Below are 27,226 nucleotides of genomic sequence, written 5' to 3' on the forward strand. Positions count from 1 at the left end.
AGGTTGCGATGCCACCCTCAGTCACACTCAGGGTAGGGCCGATTGGGGGGTTGGGGCACTGCCCCCTGTCACACTCAAGGCAGGGTCGATGGGGAGGTTGTGGTGCCACCCCTGTCACACACAGACAAGGGCCAATCAGGGGGTTGGGGCGCTGCCCCCTGTCACTCACAGAGCAGGGCCCATCAGGGGGGTTGGGGCACCGCCCCCTGTCACACACAGAGCAGGGTGGATCAGGGGGTTGGGGGGCCGCACCCTGTCACGCTCAGGGCAGGGCCGATGGGGAGGTTATGGCTCTACCCCTTCACACACAGAGCAGGGCTCATAGAGGGCGGTTGGGGCACCGCCCTCTATCACCCACAGAGCAGGGCCAATCAGGGGGTTGGGGCGCCGCCACTCTCACACTCAAGGCAGGGCTGATGGGGAGGTTATGGCTCTACCCCGTCACACACAGAGCAGGGCCTATGGGGTGGGGGCGGTTGGGGTGCCGCACCCTGTCACACACAGAGCCGCAGGGTGATCAGGGGGTTTGGGAGCTCCCCCCATCAGTCACAGAGCAGTGCTGAACAGGGGGTTGGGGCGCCTTCCCCTGTCATGAACAGAGCAGTGTGGATAGGGAGGTTGTGGCACCACCCCCTGTCACACACAGAGCCGCAGGGCGATCAGGGGGTTTGGGCACTGCCTCCTGTCATGCTGATCCCGGTGTTGGGAGGCCTCGCAGCTCCACTGATCCCGGTGCTGGGAGGCATATTACCCTTTTACTATATAGGATAGAGGCCTGGTGCATGGGTGGGGGCCGGCTGGTTTGCCGTGAAAGGTGTCCTGGATCAGGGTGGGGGTCCCGCTTGGGTGCCTGACCAGCCTGGTTGAGGGGCTGAGGGCTGTTTTCAGGCTGGAGGGTGACTGAAGCTCCCAACTGCTCCTTTTTTTCTTTTTTTTATTCTGGGCCAGCTTTAGCTCTGAGGCTTAGCTCCAGCTCTGAGGCCTTGGCTGCTGAAAGCAGGTATCTGGTTTGTTTGGGTTCTATAATCGAAACACTGTTTCAACTCCAGCTCTGAGATCCTGGCTGGCTGAAAGCAGGTTTCTGGAGTTTGTTTAGATTCTATATTTTTAACAATGTTTCTTAAACTGCAAGCTCAGAGGCCGGCAAGGCAGGCGGGGAACGTTCGCTTCCTCCGTCACTGAAGCAAGCAAGCCTCCTGTTCGCTTCAAGCTGCCTGGCTGCCCGCCGCCATCTTGGTTGGCAGTTAATTTGCATATTTCCCTGATTAGTCAATGGGAAAGGTAGCAGAGTTATGGCTAATTACCATGTTTCTCTATTATTAGATAGGATTTAAGGTAATATGGCAAAATTTTTAAATTGATGACCATACACTTAAAATATGTTTATTTACTTTGCTTACTGGCCATTTCTATTTGGCCTCTGGTATAAAAAAATACTATAGAAGATATGTGCGAATGTTGCTGCTAATGGATATGTGTTTACAAAAAGAAATGTATTTGAGAAATCAGTCTATTTGTGGAACTGAGGCTTATATGCTTTTTTTTAGGTTTGACATTTTAAAACTGCAATTCTGAGGATGAAAAATGGTGGCCAAATAGTCAGACCTGTCATGCACCACATACCAGGCCAGACTAGAAATACAACTAAATTGGTGAACATTCACCCAGAATTACCAACTGAGGTTCAGCTGAGGAGGTGACTTATAGCAAGGAAGGGCAGAAAACATCTGGAGACCAATAGGAAGGGCAAGGTTTCCAGAAGAGTTGACCAGCACCCAGGGGAAGCAGGGGGAGCAGAGAGAGGAGGGAGTGCTGAGCTATGGGAGAGACTGTTCCCTCAGAAAATAGAGCCCCTGATCCAAGGCTGGGTTCCACAGCCCTGAGCACCAGAGACAGGACCTGCAGTTGCACAGGTAACATCCAACTGCAAAACAAAAAAGTGGCAAGGAGGCTGGCCACCAGGGAGTTTGGAGTTGAGACCCCACCTGCAAAAGGTGGTACAGCAGCTGGCCTAGGTGGAGTCTGAAGCTCGTGGGAGCTAAAGCTGCAGTTTCCTTGTTATTTTTCCCCTCTAAACCCAAAGTCCAGAAGTTTTCATTTGCAACTACTCACTGAGACTTTGGTGCAGGGAATGAGGCATGGACTTGAGGTGCCTGAGGAGAACAAAAGGAGGAAAGCAGGGCAGGGAGACATGGAAAAGCAGTAGCAAGGATTCCTGCATTGGGTCATTCATATGCTTCCAAACCTAAATGGCCATTTTTCCTGAGAGAAGCTAGCTATTCCCAATGGCCAGAGGGCAGGCAAAGAAAAGAATCCCCACTGTAAGTGATACAGCCTGCTACACTCTGCATTTTGAGATTACAGAGGACACAAAGGCAGAGAACAAGCTTACTAGTTTGAACAGTCTCTAGGAGCCTTAGTGACTGGATTGGAGGAGGGACTGTCTGCCCCAATATTCTGGAAACCAGACTGATAAAACCTCCAGGGTCCCAGCCGACCCACTAGTCTCCATATAAGAATTTCTGTTCAGCCAGCGGCAGAATAATATTTTGGGACACTCTCAGAGTAATAGCTCTGGGACAGGGAAACACAAACACCATATTCCCTGAAAGCTAAACAGCACTTCACCCGCATAAAGCCCTTTCAGAAACAGACCTAAAACAAACACTCTAAAAATTTATATGGAATAAAAAAAAAAAAAGCCCAAATAGACACAGCAATCCTGAGAAAGAAGAACAAAGTTGGAGGGAAAATTTTTTAAGGGCAATAATATCAGATATGGACCAATGGAATAGAACAGAAAGCCCAGAAATTGACCCAAGCCATTATGCTCAATTAATATTTGACAAAGAAGGAAAGAGCATACAATGGAGTCAAGACAGTCTCTTCAATAAACGGTGTTGGTAAAATTGGACAGATACATGCAAAAAAAATGAAACTAGATCACCAACTTACACTATACACTATGCACAAATATAAATTCAAAATGGATAAAGGACTTAAAGGTAAGATATGAAATCATAAAAGTCTTAGAAGAAACTATAGCCAACAAAATCTCAGACATCTCTCATCATATATATATATATATAATGACCATGACAACCAAAATGACCATTCGACCAGTCACCATGCTGTGCTAGCATAGATGCATAGACACAGGTAAAGTCTATGAGTGAACTAAGAATGAACAAAACAAATGCTTGTCTTCACGGAGCTTGCACTGTAAGAAGGTTAGGTCAGGGACGAAAATTCAAAATTTCCACCAGCATAGACCTGAGGTGCCGCTTCTCAGAACGGCCAGAGATACACCCTGTAGCCGACTGGGGACATGACAGAAGGGCTGGCACTGACGTGAAGGCTGGGCCATTCTGGATTTCCCAAAGGAGCCAATGGCTGCCTAAGAGGTGGACCTTTTGACGCTGACTGGTATAGAAACCAACCAATCAGAACCAAATCTGGGTGAACTGCGAGGAGCCAATGACTGCCTAGGAGGCAGAGCTTTTGATGCTGACTGGTATAGAAACCAATCAATCAGAACCAAATCTGGGTGAACTGCGTGGAGCCAATGGCTGCCTAGGAGGTGGAGCTTTTGATGATGACTGGCATAGAAACCGACCAATCAGAACTTAATCTTGGTGAACTTCGAAGGTATAACCTAAGGTGGGACCTGAGGAGGGGTTTTAAGGGCAACAGCTATTTGGTGTAAGGTGTAAGAAAGCAGTTCACTTTTTAAATAACTGGTTTGGCAGTATAGTGCATATAGCTGGCTATCAGTCCAAATATAGGGGTTATGTATTTTTATCTGCCAAGAGCATCTCCTCCTGCTGAAAAAGGCTTTTTCCCCCATTTAAGCAATCCTATCCTATATAATCTATCTATACCAATAAAAGGGTAATATGCTAATTAGACTGGGTTGATCAGCCATCTTCTGGACATCCGACTTCCTTCCAGACAAAGCCATGGTGGTGGGGGCTGAAGCAGAGGCAGTTATGGGCAATTAGGTCAGCAGGGGAGGGCAGTTGGGGGTGACCAGGCCAGTAGGGGAGGGCCATTGGGGTGACCAGGCTGACAGTTGGAGACATTAAGGAGGCAGGCAGGTGAGTGGTTTAGGAGCCAGTGGTCCTGGATTGCAAGAGGAATGTCTGACCCCAGAGGGATTCTGGACTGGAGAGGGTGCAGGCCGGGCTGTGGGACACCCCCCTCCCATGCATGAATTTTGTGCACTGGGCCTCTAGTAGCAATATGTTTACTGATACATCTCCTAGGACAATGGAAACTAAGGAGAAAATAAATAAATGAGACTACATAAAAATAAAAAGCTTCTGCATAGCAAAAGAAACCATCAACAAAATGAAAAGGGAACCCACTGCATGGGAGAAGATTTTTACCATCTGATAAGGGGTTAATCTCCAAAATATATAGGGAACTCATACAACTTAACAGAAGGAAGACAAATAATCCAATTTAAAAATGGGAAAAGGACCTAAGTAGACACTTCTCCAAAGTGGACATACAAAAAGGCCAAGAAGCATATGAAAAACTGCTCAAAGTCATTAATCATCTGAGTCATGCAAATCAAAATGACAATGAGGTGCCACCTTACACCTGTCAGAATTGCTATCATCAACAAATCAACAAACAGCAAGTGTTGGTGAGGATGTGGAGAAAAGGGCACACTCATACACTGCTGGTGGGAATGCAAACTGGTGCAGCCTCTGTGAAAAACAGTATGGAGTTTCCTCAAAAAAATTGAAAATGGAACTCCCATTTGACTCAGTGATTCCACTTCTAGAAATATATTCTAAGAAATCAGAAACACCAATCAGAAAGATTATATGCACCCACCCCTATGTTCATAGCAGCACAACTTATAATATCTAAGATTTGTAAACAGCCTAAGTGCCCACCTGCAGATAAGTGGATTAAAAAAAAACTGTGGAATGGAATATTATGCAGCTGTAAAAAAAGAAAGAGCTCCTATCATTTGCAACAGCATGGATAGACCTGGAGAACATTATGCTAAGTGAAATAAGCCAGTCAGAGAAAGGCAAGTACCACATGATCTCACTCATTTGTAGAATCTAATGAATAAAATAAAATGATGAACAAAAATAGATCCAGAGACATACCTAGAAGCATGAAACAGACTGCCAATCCTCAGAGGGAAGGCAGGGGAGGGTGGTGTTTGGGAAGAAATCAACCAATGAACTTCTATGCATATATGCATAACCCATGGACACAGATAATAGGGTGGTGAAGGCCTGGGGTGGGGGGTGGGAACTGGTTGGAAGAAGTCAATGGGGGAGAAGAGGAAGCATATGTAATACTTTCAACACTAAAGATAAAAAACCCTGCAATTCTGAGAATCTAAAATATGTCACTTATAAATCAAAATTAGGATATTAAGGAATTTCAAGATGGTGGCAGTTTAGGTGGAAGCTTCAATCAAGACCAAACTGGAATTACAACTAAATTAAGGCACAATCATCCTGAATAACCCACTGAAAAGTAGCTGAAGAGGAGTCTTGTAACCAAAGATTTACAGAACAAGCCACATCTAGACTGGGAGGAATAGTGGAACCTCGATAAGGGCTGACTCTGCTCCCATGGGCAGGGGTAGTGATTCCAGAGTGATATCTCAACTGCAAAGGTTCATCATGAGAAACATAGGGGCTAAACCCCAAGCCAAGATATCAAGTTCAGAGCAACAGAGTGGGAAGATACACCCACATAACATCTGGCTGTAAAAAGCAGTGGGAATTATGTCCAACAGTGAGAGACAGAGTCCACTAGATATATAGGCATCCTCATGAAAAGACAACACAGGACATTTTGTTTGAAGCCACTCACCCTAGGTTCAGGCAAAGGAAAGGTGGAGCAGTCTATAGTCACATGAGAAGAGATTGGGGTTTATGTCTCTGATAAGGGAGCTGGGGGGACAGCCACCAGGTTCCCAGTGCTGAATCACTCTTCCAAACAGAAACACCAACTGCCTTGGGTGGAGCACTCCCCTCTGTGTGGCATCAGGCTTGGGGAAGCAATTGCCCAACCCTCTGTACTCCCTCTCACTCCCCCACCACCATGGAGCTTAGGTCCTGCTGGGGAATCACCTGCCTTGGCCAAAGTGTACAGATCTGGGCAGGCTCAGATGTTGTCAGTGACTGAGCTGTCTGGCTTTAAGACAGCGGCCAGTCCCCCCAATTCACTATGAACCTGACAGGCACTTCCCCCTCATGGGAGATCTGATAGAAACACCCTCCTAGCTTCTGGAATACACAACTTCATTGTTCTAGAAGCCTCCCCCCTGACTCCTACTGGTCCTGCCCTGCTAAGGTTGGGAAAAGATCTGAAACAGAGTCCTGTGGTTCTGAGGCAAGACCACACCCACCACCTTCCCTGAAGCCTGGCCAGCACCTCCCCCTCATGGGAAATTGACTATCCCTATACTCCAAATTCACCAGAGGCTCTTTCAGTAACTGAGTCTATAGGGAAGCTGGCAGGCAAAGGCACACTGAGGCAAATCTTGGGGTACCATGGGACAATTGTTTACCTTCTCCTGGACCTGGGACTATGAAATGCAAGCCTTGATATGCAGCTTGATCCTTCTTGCACACACCCAAGCCCAGCAGTAGCAACCACAAACTATGAATATCTTATGTTGAAGCTCCAGACAGATTTTCAAAGTCCAGGCACAGACAGAGTCTGACATTGGACTACACCAGAGTCTTTCTCAAGTGGGCCAGAACCAATACACTCAGTGGCCAAATTCAGAAAGCATCATAGCAGGATCTAGTAAGCTTCACAAACAGCATATCAAAAGGGAGGTCTTGCAGACACCAAACCCTGCGTTGGTGAATTCCACTTTGTATGTTCATAACCTGCAAAGCAACTTGCACACCGTGTTGGAGATGAGCCTCACAATCTGCCAAGGTGAGGGTTGATCCCATGCAAGAATGGGCCAATAGCAATCAGGACTCTGGGAGATCCCAAATAACTCACATAACACACAAAAAGGAAATTCCTACAGCACCCAGTGCAGGTGATCAAAGAGACTGTGCCACTAGGTCCCACAAGGCACCTACTAAATAAGTCCTACCCACAAAGATTGGGAGTCATAGAAGATCTAACACATGGAAGCAAATACAAAGAGGCAGCCAAAATGGAGAGAAAAAGAAACAAGCCCAAATGAAAACACAGGGGAACTTTCCAGAAAAAGGCCTAAATGAAATGGAGGAAAGCAATTTATCAGATATAGAGTTCAAAGTAATGGTTATAGGAATGCTAAAGTAACTTAGTAAGAACTACAACACCATAAAAATCTTAGAAGAATCCATAGGAAATAAAATATCAGCTATATCTCATAGGACTTGTATGCATGCATATAAGCATAACCAATGGACACAGATAGTGGGGGGGGGGGTATGGGCATGTGCTGAGAATGGGAACAGCCAGGGAGAGGTCAATGGGGGAAAAAGAAGACATATGTAATACTTTCAACAATAAATAATTTAAATTTAAATAAAGAAATAAATAATGCTGGGAAAATTGGACAGGTACATGAAAAAAAAAAAAAGGAAACTACTCTACCAACTTACACCATACATAAGAATAAACTCAAAATGGATAAAAGACTTAAATGTAAGTCATGAAAATATAATAATGCTAGGAGAAACCATAGGCAGAAAAATATCAGACATCACTCATAGCAATATGTGTATGTATACTTCTCCTAGGGCAAAGGAAACTAAGGAGAAAATAAACAAATTGGACTACATCAAAATTTAAAGCTTCTGCACAGCAAAAGAAAGCATCAACAAAATGAAGAGGGAACCCACTGCATGGGAGAATATATTTGCCAGTGATCCCAATTTCTAGGAATCTATCCAGAAAGTATATATGCACCCCTATCTTCATAGCAGCACAATTTATAATAGCTAAGATCTGTAAATAGTCCAAGTGCCCATTAGTACATGGGTGGATAAAAAAAAACCTGTGGTACATTTATACCACAGAATACTATGCAGCAGTAAAAAAGAAGGATCTTTTAACCTTTGAGATAGCATGAAGGGACCTAGAGAGTGTTATACTAACAGAAATAACCCAGTCAGAGAAAGACAAGTATTACACAATTTCACTGATATGTGGAATCTAATGAACAAAATAAACTGATGAACAAAATAGATCCAGAGATAATGAAGCATTGAACAGACTACAGAATCTCAGATGGAAGGCAGGGGAGTGTGGGAAGTGATCAAAGAACGTGTATACATAATCCATGGACACAGAAAATAGGGTGGTGAAGGCCTGGAATGGAGCACCCTAAGAAGGGGTCAATGGGGGAAAAAGGTACATATATAATGCTTTCAACAATAATGATGTAAAAAACTAAAATGAATATACTACTGAAATCAATTTGCATAATCAATATTGATAAAGAAGAACAAAGCTGGAGCTATCATGCTCCATGATTTCAAACTGTGCTACAAAGCCATAATAATCAAAACAGTATAATACTGGCACCAAGACAGACATATTGATGAATGGAACCGAATATAGAATCTATAATAATAAAACCATAATGTGCTAATTAGACCAGACAGCCAAACAACCTTCTGGACATCATTCCAGACATCCTTCTGGATGACCTTCCAGATGAAGCTGCAGTGGCAGGGGCTGAGGCAGAGGTGGTTAGGGGAGATCAGGCAGGCAGGAGAGCAATTAGAGGTGATCAGGCATGCAGGAAGAGTAGTTAGGGGCGATCAGGCAGGCAGGTGAGTGGTTAGGGGCGATCAGGCAGGCAGGCAAGCAGTTAGGAGCCAGCGGTCCCAGATTGTAAGAGGGATAAGGTCTAGACTGTGCACCGGAACTCTAGTACAGAAATAAACCCATGTATATACAGTGAATTAATGTCTTACAAAGTAGGCAAGTAACCCAGTGTGAAAAGACAGTCTCTTCAATAAATGATGTTTGGGAAAACTGGATAGCTACAGGCTAAAGATTGATACTGAATCACTATATTGTGCTATATAGAAAAATTAACTCAAAATGAATTCAATACTTGAATTGGAGACCTAAAAACATAAAATTCCTAGAGTAAAACATAGGCAGTAAACTTTTGACATTGGTCTTAGCAATATTTTTCCAATGTCTCCTCAATCAAGGATAATCAAAAGGAAAAAATAAACAAATAGGCCTACATCAGACAGAAATGCTTTTGCATATCTAAGGGAACCATTAGCAAAATGTAAAGGCAAACTGATGAATGGAAGAAGATATTTGCAAATTATTTCTACAATAAGGAGTTTATATCATATGCAGGTTATCCCAAAGAATGTACATGCACTTTCATAGCCAATAGCTCAATTTTGAAAATGAAATGTATTTTAATAAATACTACTTTTATAATTATTCAAGTGTATGTATACATTTTGGGGACTACATACACAAACATACACACACACACACACACAATCTCACACAATTCAACATGAAAGAAACAATCAGATTACAAAATGGGCAGAGGACTTGAATAGATATTTTTCCAAAGAGAACATATAGATGACTGACAGACCATAAAAAGATATTCAACATCACTGATCATTAGGGAAATGTAAGTCAAACCACACTAATATATCACCTCACATCTATCAGAATGGCTATAATAAAAAAGACAACTAACATGTTGGCAAAATTTACCCTTATACACTGTTGTTCAGAATAAAAAATGGTGCATCCACTATGTAAAACAATATATAGTTCCTTTAAAAAATTAAAAATAGAGCTATGATAAAACACTTTTATCAGGATTTTATCTAAATAAAAAACACTTATTTTAAAAGATATTCACACCCTTATGTTCATTGCAGCACTGTTTATATTAACCAAGATATGGAAGCAATCTATGTGTGCATTAGTGGATGAATGGATAAAAAAATAAGGTGTGTATGTACAATGAAAAATTACTTCAAAAAAAGAAAAATAATTCAGCCATAGAAAATGAAATCTTACCATTTTTGACAGCATTTATGAACCTGGAAAATATTATGATAAGTTAAATAAGACAGAAATACAAATTCTGCATGATTTCACTTACATGTGGAGTAAAATAAAAACAAGCTAGCAAAGCAAAACAGAAACAGATTCATAAACACAGAGAAGAAATTGGAAGTTGCCAAAGGGCTGGAGATGGGGGAATTAGTGAAATAGATGAATGAGTTTAATAAGTACAAACTCCAGTTATAAAATAAACAAGTCACAAGAAAATAATGAACAGCATAGAGAATATGGTCAACAATAGTGTAATAACACTGTACGGTGACAGAAGGTAACTAGATGTAGTATGGTGATCACTTTGCAATGTATATGAATATTGAATCACTATCTTTTACACTTGAAATTAATATAAAATTAATATAATATAATATTATACTTTGATAAAAAAAACAGATGTTTTAAATAATTAAATAGCTTATGGGTCTGTAGTTATGGGTCTCGACCTATGAACCAGTGATTAAATTAATCAATTGCAAATTAAAACTATTGTACCTTAATCATTATGAAATGACTACAAATCAAAATTTAAAGGATGAAGTTCCTGAGAGAGATAGTAATTAATGGAAGGGTATTCAAATTCATAGCCTGAAAGATTTAGTATATTGAAAATGTCACCTGTCTACAAATCGTTGCATAAATTCTATGAAAAATCAATCCAATTCCCAATAATATTTTTGAACATGTATATGCAAATTTCAATTATATTTTTATATATGTATATGAAAATGGAAAGAGCTTTCAATGGTCAAGATACTCTGGAAATAAACAAAGTGGGAGTGCTGGCTCTACAAAACATAAATAATTATTGTAAGCCAGAATACTTAAATATAATATCATTAACATAAGATAAAGTTATTAATAAATAAAATTATTAATGAAAAAGCCTGTAGAGTCCAAAATCAAGCATATATATATGGATATTTGAATAATGACAAATATGGCACAGTTTCAACAGTAGTGAGTCAAATGGAGATTCATTAAAAATAAAACTTGACCCAATTTACAAGATATATACACATAAGGAAATAATTCTAAGTGAATTGCAAAATCCTATGTAATAAAAGCTTAAAATGCTAAGTGTCTGGTCATCCCAGTTGGCCATTCAACCAATCAAAGAGTAATATGCTAATGATATGCTAATGGCGCTCAACTGCTCATCATGATGTGCACTGGCCACCAGGGGGCAGACAGTTGACCAGTCGCTATGACATGTACTGCCTACCAGGGGACAGATGCTCCAACCGGTAGGTTAGCTTGCTGCTGGGGTCAAGCCAATCAGGACTGAGAAAAACAGGCAAGACACACCCTGGAGCCCTCCCATGGTCCCTCCCCAGCTGGCCAACCTCCTGTGTCCCTCCCTGGCCCCAATTGTGCACAGTGGGGTCCCTCGGCCTGGCCTGTGCCCTCTCGCAATCCAAGACCCCTTGGGGGATGTTGGAGAGCCAGTTTTGGCCCAATGGCAGAATGACTGGTTGCTATGATGTGCACTGACCACCAGGGGGCAGACGCTCAATGCAGGCTAGGCTGAGGACCCCCCTCCCGAGTGCACCAATTTCATGCACTGGGCCTCTAGTGAAACATAAAAGGTAAAACAATAAATATTCCAGAGGGCAATATGTTTACAAGTACTTACTAAAAGAAGATATTGGACTCCTATGGCTGACAAGGGCTCATATCCATATTATATAAAGAAGTCCTGTAAATAAAGAACAAAAACCCATATAGCTAAAAATAATATTGTTAATATGATATTGTATTTAAATTTTACTTGAAGGAAGTAAAGAAGGAAGGAAGGACGGAAAGAAGGAAGGATGGAAGAAAGACATTTTGGCAACAACAGGAAAAAAAAAATGTACTACCCAAAAGTAAAATTAATAATAGGCTTAAATAGGCACTTGACAAAATATCCAAATGAAATATACTCAAATACTCAATCTCATCAATAACTAGGGAAATTTAAATAAAAATATCAATATGGTATCATTACACATCTATCATAGGATAGCTAATATTAAGATTGACCATGCCAAGTGTTGGATAGAATGTGGAAGAACTTTATCTCTCACACACTTATGTCTCTCACACACTGATGTCTTCATTGTAAATAAATACAACCACTTTGGAAAACCATTTGGTAGTATCCACTGAGATGAACAGCTACATCCCTAATGAGCTTGAAACTACACTGCAATACACTTATTCAATAAAAATGAATATCTGTAAACACACACACCAAAAAAATGTACTAAGACATCTATAGCAGAAGTAATTATAGTAACCCCAAATGGAAACAAGTGAATTATGACATAGTGAATAAATTAATGACAGAATCCCACATAGAAATAAAAGTTTTAAAAACTGTGGTAACATGCATCAACATAATGGATCTCACAGATAATATGTTAGGTAAAGGAAGCAAGACACACCCTATCTAATAAAAGAGTAATATGCAAATTGACCATCACTCCAACACACAATATGGCCACCCCATGTGGACACAAGATGGCCACCACAAGATGGCCAGCAGGGGAGGGCAGTTGGGAGGGACCAGGCCTGAAAGGGAGAGTAGTTGGGGGTGATCAGACCTGCATGGGAGGGCAGTTAGGGATGACCAGGCCAGCAGAGGAGGGCAGTTAGGGGTGACCAGTTGACAAGGGAGGGCAGTTGGGAGCAACCAGGCTGGCAGGGGAGGGCAGTAGGGGGCGAGATCAGGCCAGCAGGGGAGGACAGTAGGGTGCAAGATCAGGTCTGCAGGGGAGGGTAGTTGGGGGTGAACAGGCCAGCAGGGGAGGGCAGTTAGGAGTGACCAGGCTGGCAAGAGAGGGAAGTTGGGGGTGACTGGGCCAGCAGGGGAGGACAGTTGGGGATGACCAGGCCTGCAGGAGAGTGGTTAGGGTCAATCAGGCAAGCAGGCAGGTGAGCGGTGGGATTGGAACTAAATGGGCAGCCGGACATCCCTCGAGGGGTCCCAGATTGGAGAGGGTGCAGGCTGGGCTGAGGGACACACAGCCCACCCCTTGTGCACAAATATCGTGCACCAGGCCTTTAGTAAGGATATAAAATATATGCTTGCTTTTACATAAAAATCAAAGCTCAACTAAACTAATCTATGCTAGTCCAGCCAGCATGGCTCAGTGATTGAGCATCGACCTATGAACCAGGAGGTCATGGTTCAATTCTCCATTGGAGTGCATGCCTGGGTTGCAGGCTTGATCCCTGGTGTGGGGTGTGCAGGAGGCAGCCAATCAATGAATCTCTCTTATCATTGATATTTCTATCTCTTACTCCCTCTCCCTTTCTCTCTAAAATCAATTTAAAAAAATATTAAAAAAACTAATCTATGCTATTAGATGTCAATATAGGAGGAACCCTTGGAGAAAAGGAATTCGTTTGTGAATGGAAGGAGTCACAAACAAGTTTCTGAAGTGTTGGTATTATGTCATTCATTTGTTACTGGTGTTTTTCACTTTTTAATTTCTTGAGGAGTATATTTATAACTAAACTTTTTATTGAAGTATAAAAAACATACCCTGCCCCTGAAGAATCTATCGATCTATCTAAAGAAGTAATATGCAAATGAGGTTGGGACTCTGTAATGGTCACGACCAGGGCACCGAGCCTGAGAGAACAACATGCAGGCACAACCCAGAGCCTGAGAAATCAACACAGAGGGGTGCCTGCTCCGAGCCTCCATGGCACAGCTGGGGGAAGGCCCCCAGTGGACACACAGAAACACACACACAGTGCCTACTCTAAGCCTCCAAGCCTCCAAGCCTTCGCAGCACAGCTGAGGGCAGGCCCACAGTGGACACACACACACACACACACACACACACACACAAAGGCACACACACAGGGCGCCTGCTCTGAGCCTTCACAGTGCGGCTGGGGGCAGGCCCCAGTGGACACACACACACACACACAGGGCGCCTGCTCTGAGCCTCTGTGGTCAGTAGGACATGCCCTGAGGGCTCCCGGACTGTGAGAGGGGGGCAGGCTGGGCTGAGGGACCCCCACCCCCCAGTGCACAAATTTTGTGCACTGGGCCTCTAGTCCTATCTAATAAAAGAGAAACATGGCAATTGGCGTACAACCGCTACCCTTCCCAATGGCTAATCAGGGCAATATGCAAATTAACTGCCAGCCAAGATGGCAGCCGGCAGCCAGGCAGCTTAAACTGAACATGAGGCTTACTTGCTCCAGTGATGGAGGAAACCAACATTCCCCACCAGCCTTGCCGGCCTCTGAGCTTGCAGTTTAAGAACCATTCTAACAAATATAGAAGCTAAACAAAACCCCAGAAACCTGCTTTCAGCCGGCTGGGATCTCAGAGCTGGAGTTGATACAGAGTTTGATTATAGAACCTAAACAAACCAGATACCTACTTTCAGTAGCAGAGGCCTCAGAGCTGGAGCCAAGCCTCAGAGCTAAAGCTGGCCCAGAATTAAAAAAAAAAAGAAAAAGAAAAAAAGGAGCAGTTCGGAGATTCAGCCCTCAGCCCCTCACCCAGACTGGCCAGGCACCCCAGTGGGGACCCCCACCCTGAAGGGTGTGTGACCAGCTGCAAACAGCCATCATCCCATCACCCAGGCTGGACAGGCACCCAAGTGGGGACCCCCACCCTGATCCAGGACACCCTTCGTGGCAAACCAGCCAGCCCCACCCATGCACCAGGCCTCTATTCTATATAGTAAAAGGGTAATAAGCCTCCCAGCACCAGGATCAGGGGAGCCGCAAAGCCTCCCGGCACTGGGATCAGCGTGAAAGGCGGCAGCGTCCAAACCCCCTGATGGCCCTGCAGCTCTGTGTGTGACAGGGGGCGGGGCCACAACCTCCCTATCCTCCCTGCTCTGTTCGTGACAGGGAAAGGCGCCCCAACCCCCTGATCGGCCCTGCTCTCTGCATGACAGGGGGGAGCTCCCCAACCCCCTGATCGACCCTGCCTTGAGTGTGACAGGGGGCAGTGCCCCAACCCCCCAATCGGCCCTACCCTGAGCGTGACTGAGGGTGGCATCACAACCTCCCAATCTGCCCTGCTCTGTGCATGACAGGGGGCGGCGCCCCAATTCCCCAATCGGCCCTGCTCTGAGCCCGACCAGGGGCTGCACCTAGGGATTAGACCTGCCCTCTGCCACCCAGGAGCAGGCCTAAGCCAGCACAAGGGGTCCCAGAGTGCGAGAGGGCACAGGCCGGTCTGAGGGACCCCCTCTTCCCCCCAAGTGCACAAATTTTTGTGCACCGGGCCTCTAGTATATATATAAAATCCTAAGTGACTGAATGACCTAAGGACCAGTCGACCAGTCACTATGATGCACACTGACCACCAGGGGGCAGACACTCAACACAGGTGCTACACCCTGGTGTTCTGTGCTCTTCGACAGTGGGAGCTTCACTCAGCTGACTGACGGGAGCCAGATACAGGGGTCATGGCTGGCCTCTGAAGCCCGGAGAGCACAGCTGAGTGGCAGTGGTTGCAGGTGCAGCAGGGCTGGGAAGAGCAGGCGTGGCAGACAGGAGCGGCAGGTGGTGTTGGACTGTCAGTTTCAGCCCAATACCCACAAGCTATGCCGAGGGACCCCACTGGTGCACAGATGCACCAGGCCTCTAGTGTTTGATAACAGAATCAACTATAGAGGAAAACAGGCTTAAACAGGCAGATCAATTGAGAGATAGTTGTAGTTATGCAGGTAAGAGATAGTGTTACATGGATAAGAGTGACAAAAGGTAGACATGGATAAATAGATGATAGATTATATAGATATAGCTAGATACTTTTAAAAGTATAGGTTTACCCACTTTTAAAGGGGGAGTTCATAGGCTTTCATTCAGATATGGAGAATATACAGTTCTTGCAAAAAGTCAATATCACCACTTAAAGATAGTGTTTCCTATTAATTTTTAGTATATTACTTTACATAGATGTTGGAAATTGTTTTAATATATGAAACATCTTTATCACTTTTTCTTGATTTTTAAAGATTACTTTTGAATGAGATATTTAGAACATATATGTTAGTAATTAATAAAATTTTTTTCAGGGACCAAGTCAAAATATTTTTCAAAATGTATGTCATATTCTTTCCTTCTTGCTCCTTGTTTAGGCCTTTCTACTCTTCAATTCTCCTACCCTCACATTGTTCTAACCATCAGTGATGTAATTAATGTTGTAGCAATAGGTGGCAGACCTGGTAAAATCAGCATACAGTGATGTTACCTAATGTAGCAGACCTGTAAAAGAGAAAATGCTTGGTACTTATGAAAAAGGCTTACTTCTCCACCCTCCCTCATATAAATGAAAAGGAAATTTATAGTCTTATGGAATCAGTTTGTTACCTTTCCAGTTTTGTCACCCTTTGCATCTTCTTTCACCCCCATACACCCACAGATGGAAGCAGAAAACATGAAAAAGTTCGATGGGTAACTCAAAGTGGAGAATTAAGTCTGGCTAATACTGCAACATGAAAAGTAATAAGTTTATTAAATAAAAAATCCCCAAATGATACAAAACGCATATACTTGCTACTCAGAATTTTGAGAACATCAGTTATCTTGAAAGTGCCTTGAGACTGCTAAAAGAAATGTGAGAAAACTATTGCAGTTAATGAAAAAATGTTTATACTTATTATTTAACTTCTTCCTAGAAAGCCTATCTGTTTTGACCTCAGACATTGTGTGTTATTTTTGGTGTTGGAAAATGGTGCTGATAACTTAGTGATGACCTCATAAGCTGTATATTTAGAACAGTGTTTCTAAGAGTGTTTAAAAGGTTGAGCTCGTATTTTTCTTTCTGGCTCTGATTCTGACCAGAAACTGTAATATCTACAAAGAGGAATGACTTCCATTTGAGTGTTGCCTGAAGCAGCTATAATCTCCAACTCCAGTTTTTCTCTTTGAGAAAAAAATTCATATAACATACCCACAAAAGTCACATGCTTATGAGTAAAACAAAGCAGAAGACTGAGAAAATTTGAGGATGATTTCAAACTTTAGCATGATTATACCATAAATAATTGCAGTATTTATCTTCCTTTGTGTTCCACTTTGGTCTTACTTTACTTTAATAATTAGGTTAATCTTGCTTATCTCAGTCCTAGTGAGTAATTTGTAATTTTTGGGGGGATGGCTACTACAGGTCTAGAAAAATGAGTATATTTTTACAGCATCTGATTCACATACCCATATCAGCATATACTTATTTAACTGTACTTAAAAAATATATATCAAATTCAACTTTTTCCACTTTCCACTGCTACAACTCTAGTCCAGTTTTACATATGACCTACTATAATACCCTATTCTTCAGCCCAAACCATTGTATATTCAGCAGCCAGAGTGATTTTCTCATAATAATAAACAATGAACTCCCTCATTTAAACCTCTATGCTGGTTCCCATTTGAAGATCTAATCTTTATAGCTTTATCTTGTATTCCTTCTATTCTCACTTACTACTCCTGCCATGCTGGCCTTTAAAATTTGTGAACTAGCCAAGATCTTTTCTAATTCAGCATGTGTGCAAATCTTTCTGTGAGCATGGGTAATTCATTGCCCTGCCTTCTCAGGCTCTTGCCATGGTCCCCAGCACTCATACCACAAACTGTTCCAGCAAGAGTTTGAAATCTGACAACAAAACCAATTCACTCACAGTATTCTTTCAGCTCTGAAATTCTAGAGAGATCCCTTTTCTTTGAGATCTGCATGGTTAATTTAACTTTGCAATTTTATATTTTGTTTAATTTTTAAAAAAAACATTGAAATGGAGCACAGATATATTTTAGCACTAAATAGAACATTTTAAAAAGTAAAATATTTGAAATATGTAAAAAATTGACTAGCTCTATCTCATGATTCAGACCTCAACTATATAATCTCCTCAGACCATTCAATATAAACTATTCCTTAGTATTATTTCCCATTTGTCATTCTCTTTTTTTCATTATTCAACATACCATAATCTGTATTTATGGTATATTTATTGATTTTTATTGTTTTACTTTGTTTTTCTTTAGCCCTACATATTAAGCTCGATTAGACAGGGATCCATCACCCTGGGTCACTGCTGTATATGGCATAGTTTCTGGCACGTGGTAATTAATATTTTTTTATGAAATAACAAGTTTTATCTCAACCTACAGTTATCATTTCAACTGCAATAAATGAATTGCCACATTAATACAAACTATTTATTCATTCTATTAAAAGCTTGATTTATTTTGACTTGTTACTTTTTTTTCTTTTCAACTTTTTATTATGAAAACTTTTAAACATACAGAAAGGTTGAAAAATAATACAATAAGGATATGAATATCAGTAATCGAGGTTAAGCAGGTGGTAACATTTGTAACATAGGTGGGCAAGATTAATTATTAAAGTGAGGCCAAAATGAAGCACAAAGGAAGATAAATACTGCAATTATTCTGGTATTTATTTATGGTTCTGTTTGTTTTTAATATTTTAGGCATAGTACGCTGTACCTTTATTATTGAAATTCAGTCCATAACAACATGGCAACATCAGAAATAATTACAATTTATTCTTCTCCAAATATTCTAAAATACTGCATTATTTTACCTCCCAACTATTTACTTTAAACATTTCTCCAGTCACCCAGATACTATCTTCTCTGTTTATTTATTTATTTATTTACTTATCTATTTATTTATTTAATTGTCAAACTATGAACCAGGAGGTCACTGTTTGATTCCCAGTCAGGGAAAATGCCTGGGTTGCGGGCTTGATCCCCAGTGTGGGGCGAGCAGGAGACAGCCAACCAATGACTCTCATCATTGATGTTTCTATCTCTCCCTCTCTCTCCCTTCCTTTCTGAAATCAATAAAAATATATTTAAAAAACACAATATAATTGCACCAAAATATAAATAATTCCTTATATTATCAAATATCCCATTAATATTTAAAACTCCCTAATTGTGCCCCAAACATATTTTATAGTTGATTTTAAATCCAGAATTTAATATTTCTTTGATTGCCATGGCTCTTTAGAATAGTATAAGTGTCTTCACTTTTTCTTCCATGACAACTTTTTTTCTTTTTTTTTTAAACATCAGTGATGAGAATCATTGATTGGCTGCCTCCTGCACGCCCCGCACTGGGGATCAAGTCTGCAACCCAGGCATGTGCCCTTGGCGGGAATCGAACCAGGGAACCCTCAATCCGAAGGCTGACTCTCTATCCACTGAGCCAAGGCAGGGCTACAACAACTTTTTGAAGACATTATGTCTCCATAGTTATAAAGGTTTCCCAGTTCACCTAGAAATCCAGAAGGAGCCATATACTTCTGTGCTCCCAGTTAAAGGTCTGATGATCGTAGACCCACAGGGAAACCTGAAAGGAGCTATATGACTTGGCTGGACCCTGTTTGACGGCAATCACATAAGCATTTCCATCAGTATGGGAACATGGGAGAAAGAGGTCTTTACCAGCCTAAACCAGTCTTTTCTTTAATCTAAATTTTTCACTCAGCATAATGCTCTCCAGTTCCATCCATGCTGTTGCAAATGGCAAGAGTTCCTTCTTTTTTACTGAAGCTTAGTATTCCATTGTGTAGATGTACCACAGTTTCTTAATCCACTCATCTGCTGATGGGCACCTAGGCTGTTTCCAAATCTTACCTATGGTGAATTGAGCTGCTATGAACATAGGGGTGCATATATCCTTTCTGATTGGTGTTTCCAGTTTCTTGGGATATATTCCTAGAAGTGGGATCACTGGGTCAAATGGGAGTTCCATTTTTAGTTTTTTGAGGAAACTCCATACTGTTCTCCACAGTGGCTGCACCAGTCTGCATCCCCACCAGCAGTGCAAAAGGATTCCTTTTTCTCCATATCCTCTCCAACACTTGTTGTTTGTTGATTTGTTGATGATAGCCATTCTGGCGGGTGTGAGATGATACTGCATTGTCGTTTAGATTTGCATATCTCATATAATTAGTGACTTTGAGCATGTTTTCATATGTCTTTTGGCCTTCTGTATGTCCTTTTGAAAAGTGTCTATCTAGGTCCATTGCCCACTTTTTGATTGGATTGTTTATCTTCCTATTGTTAAGTTACTTGAGTTCCCTGTAAATGTTGGAGATTAAACCCTTATTGGTGATATCATTGGCAAATATGTTCTCCCATGGAGTGGGACTTCTTGTTTTGTTGATAGTTTCCTTTGCTGTGCAAAAGCTTTGTATTTTGATGTAGTCCCATCTGTTTATTTTCTCTTTAGTTTCCATTGTCCTAGGAGCAGTATCAGAGAAGAAATTCCTTCGGCATATGTTTGCGATTTTGATGCCTGTGGATTCCTCTAGTATTTTTATGGTTTCCCATCTTATGTTTAAGTCTTTTATCCATTTTTAGTTTATTTTTGTGTATGGTGTGAGTTGGTGGTCTAGTTTCATTTTTTTGCATGTATCTGTCCAATTTTCCCAACACCATTTATTGAAGAGACTATCTTGACTCCATTGTATGTTCTTGCCTCCTTTGTCAAATATTAATTGGGCATAGTGTTTTGGGCCGATTTCTGGGCTCTCTATTCTATTCCATTGAAATATATGTCTGTTCTTGTTCCAGTACCAAGCTGTTTTAAGAACAGTGGCTTTGTAATACAACTTGATATCTGGTATTGAGATCCCACCTACTTTGTTCTTCTTTCTCAGGATTGCTGCAGCTATTCGAGGTCTTTTTTTATTCCAGATAAATTTTTGGGAGTTCGTTCTAGATCTGTGAAATATGTCGTTGGTAATTTAATGGGGATTGCATGAATCTATAGATTGTTTTGGGTAGTATGGACATTTTGATGATGTTGATTCTACCAATCCATGAACACGGTATGTTCTTCCATCTATTTATGTCTTCCTCTATCTCTTTTTTCAGTGTCCTGTAATTTTTCTCATATAAATCTTTTACCCCCTTAGTTAAGTTTAGTCCTAGGTATCTTAATTTTTTTGGTGTGATGGTAAATGGGATTGCTTTTTTAGTCTCTCTTTCTGTAAGTTCACTATTGGTGTAAATAAATGCCATAGATTTCTTGGCATTAATTTTGTACCTTGCTACATTGCCAAATTCATTTATTAAGTCTAATAATTTTTTGATGGAGTCTTTAGGGTTTTCTATGTACAGTATCATGTCATCTGCAAATAAGGACAGTTTTACTTCTTCTTTTCCAATTTAGATGTCTTTTATTTCTTCTTTTTGCCTAATCACAACGGCTAGTACTTCCAGTACTGTGTTGAACAGGAGTGGTGAGAGGGGGCATCCCTGTCTTGTTCCTGTTCTTAGGGGAAATTGTTATAGTTTCTGCCCATTGATTATGATGTTGGCTGTGGGTTTGTCATATATGGCTTTTATTATGTTGAGGTATGATCCTTCTATTCCTACCTTGCTGAGAGTTTTTATCAAGAAAGGGTGTTGGATTTTGTCAAATGCTTTTTCTGCATCAATTGATATGACTGTTTGGTTTTTATCTCTCAATTTGTTTATGTGATGTATTACGTTTATTGATTTTCAAATATTGTACCATCCTTGCACCCCTGGGATAAAACCTACTTGGTCATGGTGTATAATCTTTCTGATGTACTACTGGATCCGATTTCCTAGGAATTTCTTGAGGATTTTGGCATCTATGTTCATGAGGGATATTGGCCTGTAATTCTCTTTCATTGTGTTGTCTTTATCTGGTTTTGGTATTAGGGTGATGCTGGCCTCATAGAATGAGCTTGGAAGTGTTCCTTCCTCTTGGATTTTTTAGAATTTTCTGAGGAGGATCGGTTTTAGTTCTTCCTTGAATGTTTGGTAAAACTCCCCTGTGAAGCCGTCTGGCCCTGGGCTTTTGTTTTCTGGAAGCTTTTTGATTACTGCTTCAATTTCTTCCATAGATATTGGCCTATTGAGATTTTTAGATTCTTCCTGATTAAGTTTTGGAAGGTTGTATTTTTCTAGGAATATGTCAATTTCCTCCAGTTTGTCTAGTTTGTTGGAGTAGAGTTGTTCATAGTATTTTTTAGCAATCCTTTGTATTTCTGTGGGGTCTGTTGTTATTTCTCCTCTTTCATTTCTGATTTTGTTTATTTGTGTCCTTTCTCTTTGTTTCTTAGTGAGCCTGGCTATAAGTTCATCAATCTTGTTTATCCTTTCAAAGAACCAGCTCTTGGTTTTGTTGATCTTTTGTATTGTTTTTTTGTTTTTTTTTTTTTTGTTTTTTTTTTTTGTTTTTTTTTTTTTTTTTTTTTTTTTTTTTTTTTTTTTTTTTTTTTTTTGTCTCTATGTCATTTATCTCCGCTCTGATATTTATTATTTCCTTCCTTCTGCTTACACTGGGCTTTTCTTATTGTTCTCTTCCTAACTCTTTGAGTTGTAGGGTTATGTAATTTATTATCATTGTTTCTTGGTTTTTTTGCAGTAGGATTGTAGAGCTATGAACTTCCCTCTGAAGACTGTTTTTGCTGTGTCCCATAGGCTTTGGATTGTTGTGTTTTCATTGTCGTTTGTTGCCATGATGTTTTTTTTTTTTTCTTTTTTGATCTCCCTGGTAACCCAGTCATTGTTTAATAGCATGCTATTTAGTCTCCAAGTGTTTGATTTTTTTGGATTGTATTTATTAGAGTTGATTTCCAGTTTTATGCTATTGTGATCTGAGAAGATGCTTGATATGATTTCTATCTTCTCGAATTTGAAGAGACTTTGTCTGTGACCCAATATATGGTCTATATTTAAAAATGACCCATGTGCACTTGAAAATAATGTATATTCTGTGGCTTTGGGGTGAAATGTTCTGAAGATGTCAATTAATTCCATCTGATCTAGTGAGTCATTTAGGATTGATGTTTCTTTGCTGATTTTTTGTTTAGAGGATTTGTCCAATGGTGATAGTGGTGTGTTAAAGTCCCCTACTATGATTGTATTGCTGTCAATCTCTCCCTTGATCTCCTCAAGAAGTTTTCTTATGTATTTGGGTGCTCCTATATTGGGTGCGTATATGTTTACCAGGGTTATTTCTTCTTGTTGGATTGCCCTCTTTAGTATTATGAAATGGCCTTCCTTATCTCTTTTTATGTCCTTCACTTTGAGATCTAATTTGCCAGATATAAGTATTGCTACCCCAGATTTTTTTTTATTTCCATTCGCCTGAAAAACCTTTTTCCATCCCTTCATCATCAGTCTGTGTGCATCTTTTTTTCTGAGGTGCGTTTCCTGTAGACAGCAGATATATGGGTCATGTTTTCTTATACACTCAGTTACCCTATGACTTTTGATTGGGGCATTTAATCCATTTACATTTAAGTTATTATTGATAGATACTTGTTTGTCGCCATTTTTATTCCTTACCCCTGTGTTCCTTCTTTGTCTCTTTCTTTTCTTTTTTTCTTTTTTTTTTCAGCAGACCCTTTAGCATTTCTTGCATTGCTGGTTTGGTGGTAATAAACTCCCTTAGTCCTTTTTTGTCTGTGAAGCTTTTGATTTCACCCTCAATTTTGATTGATAGCCTTGCTGGGTACAGTACTCTTGGATTCAGACCCTTCCTTTGCATGACTTTGTATATTTCATTCCATTCCCTTCCTGCCTGATGTATTCCTGTTGAGAAATATATCGCTAGTCTGATGGGGGATCCTTTGTAATTAACTTTCTGTCTCTCTCTGGCCACTTTTAAGATTCTTGCTTTGTCATTGGTGTTTGCTAATTTAATTATAATGTGCTTTGGCATAGATATTTTGGGGTTCATTTTGTTTGGGACTCTGTGAGCTTCTTGGACTTGTGTGAGCTTTTGTGTTTCATTTCATGTTTTCCCAAGGTTCTCTTAGGCTCTCCTCTTGCTTTTTAATTTTTTTTCTAGAAGCTTCTCTGCTTGGGTATTTTTTCCTACCTTGTCTTCTAGCTCACTGATGCGGTCCTCTGCTTCTTCTAGTCTACTGTTGATGCTTTCTATTGAGTTCTTTATAGCAGTGATGTCATTTTTCATTTCTTCTTGGTTCTTCTTCATTTCCTCTTAGTTCTTACACATATTGTTAAATTTGTTTTCCATTCTTTTCATCCACCTAATGACCATTTCTCTGAATTCTTTCTCTGACAGGTTGCTTGTCTCCATTTCGTTTACTTCCTTTTCTGGTGATGCCTGTTTTTCTTTCATATGCGGACTGTTTCTTTGTTTCCCCATGATCTCTCTTCTCTAGGTGTTTGGTTATGTAGTTCTCTCTCTGCTGTGTTGATTTAAAGGCACAAAATACAACACAACAAGGCACAATACACAAGGCACTGAACACAAATGTATTCACGATACTAATAACACCCCAAAAAAGTAACCACAGATCAAAGAGAATTAGGGGATAAAGAAGAAAAAACAGAAAAAGAAAAAAAATGAGTGCAAAAATAAAATTAGGAAAAGAAAAAAAAAGTAAGAGAGAAAAGAAAGAGAATGAAATAGAAGAGGGGAAGAAACTATTTATATGTGGAGATAACTCCAATAGAACAGCCACTAATCCCAACAAATTCCAGCAACAGATCCCTGGGGATGAATGCAAACTACAAACAACAACTAATATCAAGCGAGGCAAAGGAAAACAGAAGCAAAAAAATAACTGGGGAAAAAAAAAACAACAGAAAAAGAAAAACAATCTCACAAATAGGATAAAAAAAAAACCAATATGCTCAACAATCAAGCAAACAACAACAAAATGACAGAGAGGAAAAAAACTTTGGATAGTTAAGAAAGAGAAGAGAGAGGTGTATATGGATTTAGAGCAGGAGATTGGTAATTAGATATATAAGTAGGGTGAAATTTTAACAGGGGGTAAAAATAAGGAATAGGGAAAATCTAAAGAAGGGATAGGGTAAGATAAACAGGACAACAAAAGGGGAAAAGTGAGGAAGAGTGTTTTGGCATAAAGGTAAATTTGAGGTAGAGTAAAAGGATGCTAAAGGAAAGATGAAAATAGAATGTAGAACACTAATCCCAAAATATTCACCTTAACAAGACATGACCCAAAGGGAACAAAGCATGAATGTACTCATGGCAACTATAATCCCAATATACGCAACCACCTGAGAAAAGATAATTAGGGGAGAGAAAAGAGAGCCAAATGATATCTAAGAGAGAGAAAAAAAGATAGGAGAGAAAAGAAAAAGGAGAATATATATTTATGGAGAAAACACCACAGAGCCAATAGATAAACCAAACAAATACAAACACCAAACACTCAGTAAAGGGGGAGGGGGCAGAATCTGTAGAGGCTAAGCTGATATACAGGAAATAAGGTTAAGAATTGGATAAATATGAGGAGTACCTCAGTTCCATATAGAGGAAGTAAGAAAGGGATGAGTGGATAAAAAGAGAAAGAAGGGGAACAAAATAATATATTTACAAAAAAATTGATTTAAAAAATGGTATAAAAATAGAAAATAGCAAGTAAAAATAAAATAAAATTGAATGATGAAAAAATAATGTGAAAAGAAGTAGAAAATAAAGCAACAATTAAAAAAGGAAAACAAAGAAAAAAGCAAAAAAAAGAGCAACAAACAAAAAAAAACGGAAAACAAAGAAAAAAGCAAAAAAAAAAGCTAACAAAATAATAATATAAAAATAAAAATGGAAAATTGAAATGTCAATCTTTTGGCTGACTTAAGATCCCAGTTTTCTGGAATGTCTGTGATTTTTTTTTTCTGTTTCTGGGACTGAAGGCCAGACCCTGTTAACTCCCAGGGACTAATAAGATTATTTTAATCCTTTGTACCATTCAGGGTGGAATCTGGGTGTGGCTGTATTCCTTGCCTGGGGGCTGGAGGGAGGGGTTATAACTTTAGGAGAAAATGGCTGCCTAGGTCCTGGGCTCAGGTGTGACTCAGCACTCAACTTGCTACCACCTCTCCTGGACCCCCTTCTCTCTCCAGCCTCTCCCCAGATTCCACTCGTCCGCACCTTCTCCCGCTCCTCAGCACAGGTGAGTGTCTGTATCCGAAATGTCCTATGAACAGGGTTCAGTGAGAACAAACAAACAAATGCTGGCCGCAGAAACGGGGAAGACTGAGTCTCTGGGAGCTCCTCTCTTATAGGCACTGCATGGTATGGTCAGCGCTTCAGGCTGCCCCCTCTGGGCTCAGTCTTTCGTAATTATGGCACCCAGATCTCAAATCCCCTGTTGCCAACAGTCCTGCGGATCTCCTTTCCCCTGTCTGAGGCTGTGCCTGTCCTAAGGGATGTGGCTGGGTGCCGGGCGGTTTCCCTCTGACCCTCTGGGCTCAGAGATCTGGCAAACTTTCCTGCCCAGAACCCTGGTTTTTACCTTTCCAGGGGAACTCTGCCCTTCCCAGCTGCAAACTGTCTCACCAGCTCAATCTAAATTCTTTATCGTTGAAAATATTACATATGTCTCCTTTTTCCCCCATTGACCTCTCCCCAGCCACTCCCAACCCCCACCACATGCCCTTACCCCTCTACTGTCTGTGTTCATTGGTTATGCTTATATGAATGCTTACAAGTCCCTTGGTTGATCTCTTACCCCACCACTCCCAATCTCCCCCGCCTTCCCTCTGAGGTTTGACAATCTATTTGATGTTTCTATGTCTCTGGATCTATTTTTGTTATTACTTTACATTGCTCATTATATTCAACAAATGAGTGAGATCAAGTGATACTTATCCTCTTCTGACTAGCTTATTTTGCTTAGAATAATTCTCTCCAAGTCCATCCATGCTGTTGCAAATAGGAAGAGTTCTTTCTTTTTTGTAGCAGCATAGCATTCCACTATGTAGATGTACCACAATTTTGTAATCCACTTATCTGCTGATGGGCACTTAAGCTATTTCCAAATCTTACCTATTGTAAACTGTGCTGCTATGAACATAGGGGTGCATATAGTCTTTCTGATTAGTGTTTCTGAAATCTTGGGATATAGTCCTAGAAGTGGGATTACAGCGTCAATGCCAGGAGCCGGTCCATCCTTGCTGTTTCAAGGGACCTGGCATAAATGGCATACTGTTCTTAATATGTTTGCTCACCTTCTTGGCACTATGTGTTTTAACCAAGGTCACCTCTCTGAGAAAGGTTGTTTCCCCAGGTAGGGATTTTCCCCTGAAGTTAGGGAGGGAATAAAACCACTTAACTAAGTGTCAGGCGGGTAATTAATCACTTTAACTACGAACAATCATGCTTAAGCTACATAATCTTTACTCCCTGGAATGGA

Source organism: Myotis myotis, unplaced genomic scaffold (assembly GCF_014108235.1).
Source record: "Myotis myotis isolate mMyoMyo1 unplaced genomic scaffold, mMyoMyo1.p scaffold_m19_p_4, whole genome shotgun sequence".
NCBI lineage: Eukaryota > Metazoa > Chordata > Mammalia > Chiroptera > Vespertilionidae > Myotis > Myotis myotis.